Raw genomic sequence first — 7876 nt, forward strand, 5'->3', positions numbered from 1 at the left:
TACAACATGGCAATTAATATACAAACATGAGAGATGGATATATTAGTGGCAAACATAGAGCTAGCAAGCTAATCACAACAAGGAATATTAATTAGTTGCCTCGACGCTTCTAAGGCTTGGGGTGGCCTCGACAATGCTTCTAGGGTTTGGGGCGGCCTCGACGACAACGCTATTTTAACTTGGTAAATTTGGGTGGCCTCGGCAACGCTTCTAGGGTTTTGGGTGGCCTCGATGCTTCTAGGGTTTGGGGTGGCCTCGACAACGCTTCTAGGGTTTGGGCCAGACCGCCTCTCTCATGAATGTCCGACGTCCGGACTGACAAGGGATTTAATAAAATGGCGCCATTCTGGATGTGCAGAAAATGGTCCCTATTTTTCCTGATCTCATCTACCCTTCTATATGTCATGTTGTCTAGTGTCAAAGGATTCAAGAAAACCATGGCTTCATCATTAGCCGGAAGTAACATGCGCATCGCTTCATCATTAGGGCAGGATCGTGTGCAATTAGAATGCGAGCGGTGTGTGCCAATGTGGTGCGGGCCTACCTGGGCGACCTGGCCATCCGGCGAGCTGCTCTGGTCATATCGAGCCTAGGTGATGTGGTTCGGCGTCCAGAAAAACCATCAGAAAAAACCCGCGTATGTGTCATGCCAGCTGGACCTCACAACTGGTACCCATCTGTCAGATGATATGTCTCCGTCGTATCTACTTTTCCAAACACTTTTGCCCTTGTTTTGGACTATAACTTGCATGATTTGAATGGAACTAACCCGGACTGACGCTGTTTTCAGCAGACTTTCCATGGTGTTATTTATGTGCAGAAACAAAAGTTCTCGGAATGACCTGAAACTCCACGGAACGTCTATTTGGAAATAATAAAAATCCTTGCAAAAGATGAAGACCAGGGGGCCCACACCCTGTCCACCAGGGTGGGGGGCGCCCCCCCCGTAGGGCGCGCCTGGAGCTCCTCCGACCTCGACTCCAACTATATATATTTGCTTTCGAGGAGAAAAAAATCAGAGAGAAGAATTCATCACGTTTTACGATACAGAGCCGCCGCCAAGCCCTAAAACCTCTCGGGAGGGCTGATCTGGAGTCCGTTCGGGGCTCCGGAGAGGGGGATTCGTCGCCATCGTCATCCTCAACCGTCCTCCATCACCAATTTCATGATGCTCACCGCCGTGCGTGAGTAATTCCATCGTAGGCATGCTAGACGGTGATGGGTTGGATGAGATCTATCATGTAATCGAGTTAGTTTTGTTAGGGATTGATCCCTAGTATCCACTATGTTCAGAGATTGATGTTGCTATGACTTTGCTATGCTTAATGCTTGTCACTAGGGCCCGAGTGCCATGATTTCAGATCTGAACCTATTATGTTTTCATGAATATATGTGAGTTCTTGATCCTATCTTGCAAGTCTATAGTCACCTACTATGTGTTATGATCCGGCAACCCCGAAGTGACAATAATCGGGACCACTCCCGGTGATGACCATGGTTTGAGGAGTTCATGTATTCACTATGTGCTAATGCTTTGTTCCGGTACTCTATTAAAAGGAGGCCTTAATATCCCTTAGTTTCCATTAGGACCCTGCTGCCACGGGAGGGTAGGACAAAAGATGTCATGCAAGTTCTTTTCCATAAGCACGTATGACTATATTCGGAATACATGCCTACATTACATTGATGAATTGGAGCTAGTTCTGTGTCACCCTATGTTATGACCGTTAGATGATGAACCGCATCCGGCATAATTCTTCATCACCGATCCAATGCCTACGAGCTTTTCATATATTGTTCTTCGCTTACTTACTTTTCCGTTGCTACTATTACAAGCACTACAAAACACCAAAAATATTACTTTTGCTACTGTTACCTTTGTTACCGTCACCACTACTATCATATTACTTTGCTACTAAATACTTTGCTGCAGATATTAAGTTATCCAGGTGTGGCTGAATTGACAACTCAGTTGCTAATACTTGAGAATATTCTTTGGCTCCCCTTGTGTCAAATCAATAAATTTGGGTTGAATACTCTACCCTCGAAAACTGTTGTGATCCCCTATACTTGTGGGTTATCAGGACTATTTTTTGGTGCCGTTGCCGGGGAGCATTGCTCTATTCTTTGAGTCACTTGGGATTTATATCTGCTGATCACTATGAAGAACTTGAAAGACGCTAAGACAACAATTTATCCCTCAACTACGAGGGGAGGTAAGGAACTGCCATCTAGCTCTGCACTTGATTCACCTTCTGTTTTGAGTAAGCTTGCGACACCTAAACCTGCTTCTGCTATTCCTTCTGATATGTCGCATGTTATTGGTGATGCCACTTCTGCTATGCATGATACTTATCATGAAGCTACTTCTATGCTTGATACTACTGTGCCCCTTAGTGAATTTCTTGATGAACAAATTGCTAGGGCTAGTGAGAAAGAAATTATTGAAACTGATTATATTGATGAAAGTGATGATGAAGATTTGCCTGTTATTCCTGAGGGTTCTGTTTTTGATAAAGAAGCTTCTTTAGCTATTTTAGCTTGCAAAGATAGATATGAGCTTAAGAGGTTATTAGCTAAATGGAATCAGCAATCTCTTAATGATAGAATGAAACCTGACCCTGCTTTTGCTACTTCACCTATCTGTGTTACCGATAATGATTATGAATTCTCTGTTGATCCTGATGTAATTACTTTGGTTGAATCTGATCCTTTTCATGGCTATGAATCTGAAACTGTTGTGGCACATCTTACTAAATTAAATGATATAGCCACCCTGTTCACTAATGATGAGAAATCTCATTAAAGGGTGATGCTAAGATATGGTTTAATTCTCTTGATCCTGGTTGTGTGCGTAGTCCCCAGGATATGATCTATTACTTCTCTGCTAAATATTTCCCTGCTCATAAGAAACAAGCTGCTTTAAGGGATATATACAATTTTGTGCAAATTGAAGAAGAGAGTCTCCCACAAGCTTGGGGGAGGCTTCTCAAGTTACTTAATGTTTTGCCTGATCATCCTCTTAAGAAAAATGAAATACTTGATATCTTTTATAATGGACTAACCGATGCTTCCAGAGATTACCTGGATAGTTGTGCTGGTTCTGTTTTCATGGAAAGAACACCGGATGAAGCTGAAATTCTATTGAATAATATGTTGACAAATGAGAATAATTGGACACTTCCTGAGCCAGCTCCTGAGCCTATTCCTAAACCAACTCCGAAGAAGAGAGGTGTTCTATTCCTCAGTCCAATAGATATGCAAGAGGCAAAGAAATCTATGAAAGAAAAAGGTATTAAAGCTGAAGATGTTAAGAATTTACCTCCTATTGAAGAAATACATGGTCTTAATTTACCGCCTGTTGAAGAAACTTGTGATCTTAATCCTCCACCTATTGAAGAAACTCACGGTCTTGATAACCCGACACAGGTAGTAAAGGTAAATTCTCTATATAGATATGATAAAGCTGAAATCCCTCCTACTAAAATTGTTGGCCAATGCTTGGATGAGTTTGATAACTTTATGGTTAAGCAAGAAGATTTCAATGCTTATTTTGGTAGACAATTAAAACAAAATGCTTATATGATTGAACACTTGGGTGATTATATGGCTAATGTTAAAGGTGAACTTAAACTCATTAGTAAACATGTTTCTATGGTTACCACTCAAGTAGAACAAGTACTTAAAGCTCAAAATGATTTGCTCAATGAAATGAATAGTAAGAAAAATGATTATGCTGTTAGAGTGGCTACTAGAACTGGTAGAATGACTCAGGAACCTTTGTATCCTGAAGGCCACCCTAAGAGAATTGAGCAAGATTCTCAGAGAAATAATATTGATGCACCTAGTCCTTCTACAAAGAAGAAAAAGAAAAATGATAGGACTTTGCATGCTTCTAGTGAACCTATTGCTGAAACACCTGAGAATCCAAATGATATATCTATTTCTGATGCTGAAACACAATCTGGTAGTGAACATGAACCTAGTGAAAATGCCAATGATGATGTTCATGATGATACTCAACCAAGTAATGATAATGATATAGAAATTGAACCTGCTGTTGATCTTGATAACCCACAATCAAAGAATCAACATTATGATAAGAGAGACTTTGTTGCTAGGAAACATGGTAAAGAAAGAGAACCATGGGTTCAGAAACCCATGCCTTTTCCTCTCAAACCATCCAAGAAAAAGGATGATGAGGATTTTGAGCGCTTTTCTGAAATGATTAGACCTATCTTTTTGCGTATGCGTTTGACTGATATGCTCAAAATGAATCCTTATGCTAAGTATATGAAAGATATTGTCACTAATAAAAGAAAGATACCGGAAGCTAAAATTTCCACCATGCTTGCTAATTATACTTTTTTAAGGGTGGAATACCAAAGAAACTAGGAGATCCAGGAGTACCCACTATACCATGCTCCATTAAAATAAACTATGTTAAAACTGCTTTATGTGATCTTGGATCCGGTGTTAGTGTTATGCCTCTCTCTTTATATCGTATACTTGATTTGAATAAGTTGACACCTACTGAAATATCTTTGCAAATGGCTGATGAATCAACTGCTATACCTGTCGGTATTTGTGAGGATGTGCCTGTTGTGGTTGCAAACGTTACTATTTTAACGGACTTTGTTATTCTTGATACTCCCGAGGACGATAGTATGTCTATTATTCTTGGAAGACCTTTTTTGAATACTGCAGGGGCTGTTATTGATTGCAACAAAGGCAATGTCACTTTTCATGTTAATGGTAATGAGCATACGGTACACTTTCCGAGGAAACAACCTCGAGTTCATAGTATCAACTCTATTGGAAAAATTCCATCAATTATATTTGGAGGTTTTGAATTTCCTCTTCCTACTGTCAAGAAGAAATATGATATTCTTATTATTGGGGATGTGCATATCCCTGTTGAGGTAACATAGTGTTATTCGAAATTTCTCCGGTTCCATGTTATTCGGAATGAGTATGTTAACAAGACCTGATCAACCTTGTTAGTGGATTCCTTTTGATGAGCATGAGATGGATGAAACTAGAAGGCACAACCTTCTGTACCCTCTTTCTACTTTCTGTTATTTAGTTGAAATAAAGTAAAAATAGTATTTTTCTGTCTGTTTTCTGATTTATCCGTGCAATATAAAAATACCCCGAAAATAAAAGTTCTCCAAATGCCCTGAAAATGAAATATGTTTTTTTCTAGAATTTTTGAGAATATCTGGCACTAAGAACACAGCAGGAGGGGCAAGCACCTGGCCACGAGGGTGGAGGGCGCGCCCTACCCCCCAGGGCGCGCCCCCTGCCTCGTGGGCCCATGGTGGCCCTCCTCCACTTATTCCTGCACCCACACATTCCTTCTTCCTCCCACAAACACCAATATCTAGCTCAAGCACGAGTTCTAGCTCATTTAGCTGCGATTTTCGATCTCCTTGCTCAAAGCACCTCTCACAAAACTGCTTGGGGAGATTGTTCCTTGGTATGTGACTCCTCCATTGGTCCAATTAGTTTTTGTTCTAGTGCTTTATTCATTGCAAATTTGTCCTGCCTAGGTGACCATGTTCTTGAGCTTGCATGTCAAATTTATATGGTTCCAAGTAGTTCTAATGCTTGATATAGGCTCTAGGCACTTGTAGGAGTAGTTGCTATCAATTTTATTGAGCTTGGTTCACTTTTATTTGAAGTTACTAAAAATTTCCAAATATTTCAGAAAATAATGAAGAGATTTTTGAGGGGCTCATCGAGCCGAAGCTCAAAGGAAAAGCAGAATGAAGAAGCACAGAGGCCCAAAAATAATTTGCCTCGCATCGCGGAGGTCCGGCCGTGTGAATGGCCTTCTGATGATTTCTTGAGAAAAGCCGGGATTTATGATGATTTCTATTCATTGGCTGAGAATGCTGGCCTCACCGACTTCCTCCGTGACCAACGACATCAGTATCTCTTACTCACCAATACTTTTGTGCAAAACTTCTACTATTTTCCTAAGGAATCACCCCCTTCAGTAGAGTTTCATTTATATGATGTTGTTAAGAAGATGCCACTAGATGAATTTTGCAGCAAAATACCCTTCGAGGGTACCTTAGATGAACCACATCGTAAAGATGTGGACGGGTTTATTGACACCATTACTGTGGGGGAAACCAGGAAGGTTTCCGATGCAAGAATCACTAGCATACATTTTCCTGTTTTACGCTACTTTGCCACATTTGCTAGTCGTTGCTTAATTGGTCGCGGAAACTGTGGAAACCTTAGTGTTCCTGATATTATCATTTTGCTCCATGGTTTATATTCCGATAACACTGTTAGTATGGGCGGTATTATTGCTGAACGGTTAAGCCTGAACTGTACTAAGGGTCCCATCTTTGGAGGTATTTATGCTTCACGCCTTGCTGCACAATATAACATACCTATTAGGCTCTATGAGAAAGAAGAAAAATTGTTGCCCAATGCTTATTTAGATTATAAGAGTATGTTAGCATATGACGTTATTGTTAAGAATAAGGAAGGGGAGCTTAAATACAAATTGTTCTTTGATAAACATCACCCTGAGACTATTACCTTGCCTGCTCCTTCCTTGTTTAATTTATCTGAAGGTCCGTATCTCATTCCGTGGGCGGCCATTCAAGCCCACCGGAACCCTACACCAGCCCCGGAGCCGGAACCACAATTTGAGCCTCCACGACAGTCTGATTACTTTTGGGATCCGGAGATGACTGCCAGCCAGTGGCAGTCAGAGTCTTCTTCATCTCAGTACGACCCCAGCTACACCTCCGGATATCCGCCAGGCCATCCTTGGCAATAAACCAACTTAGGCCAAAAGCCTAAGCTTGGGGGAGTACGTATCTCTCACCGACATTACATTCATGTTCACACACTCATTGCCAGATGTTGGTGCTCATACTCTTTCACTGTAATATCCATGCTAGTTTATTTTCTTTTTCTTGCTTTCTTCTTGTGTGTTTGTTAAACCTTAAGAAAAACAAAAAAAATTAGTGTAACTTTTAGTTAGTTTACTTTTCTTGCTGTAGTAGTAATAATTAAAAATAAAACCCAAAAATATTTCCTGTTCTTCTTTTGCTTGTTGGGAGCTTTCCTGTGTAAATAGTTTTATTTCTTTTCTTTTCTTTGGGGGTCTTAGGAGAAGACCATGATTAAATTGTTGAAGTGGCTCTTATATGCATTATTGTTGATTTAAACAAGAGCCCATATTGCCTTGTCTTCTCCTGTTTATTGAATGCTCGCAGATTCCAGCTTAGTCCAATGCACGTGCACTCTTATTATTTTCACATCGTTCGGTCGTGCAAGTGAAAGGCAATTAGATGAGAAAAGCTGGTATGAACTCGACCTCTCTTGTTTTTGTAAATACGATGAGTTCATCGTTCCCGATTCAGCTTATTATGAATAAACATGTTTGCAATGACAATTAGAGATCATAGTTGCTCGTGCCATGCTTGATTAGCTATGAGTTATAATGGTTTACCTTGCGTGCCAACATGCTATTAAAATGGTTGTGATGTGGTATAGTGGGGTGGTATCCTCCTTTGAATGATTTAAGTGACTTGACTTGCCACATGTTCACACATGTAGTTGAAACAAATCAACATAGCCTTCACGATATTTATGTTCATGGTGGATTATATCCCACTCATGCTTGTACTCAATGTTCATTAATTTTGATTCATGTTCATGACTGTTGTCGCTCTCTAGTTGGTCGCTTCCCAGTCTTTTGCTAGCCTTCACTTGTACTAAGCGGGAATACTGCTTGTGCATCCAATCCCTTAAACCCCAAAGTTATTCCATATGAGTCCACTATACCTTCCTATATGCGGTATCTACCTGCCGTTCCAAGTAAATTTGTATGTGCCAAACTCTAAAC

This window comes from Triticum aestivum, chromosome 2D (genome assembly GCF_018294505.1).
Source record: "Triticum aestivum cultivar Chinese Spring chromosome 2D, IWGSC CS RefSeq v2.1, whole genome shotgun sequence".
NCBI classification, from domain to species: domain Eukaryota; kingdom Viridiplantae; phylum Streptophyta; class Magnoliopsida; order Poales; family Poaceae; genus Triticum; species Triticum aestivum.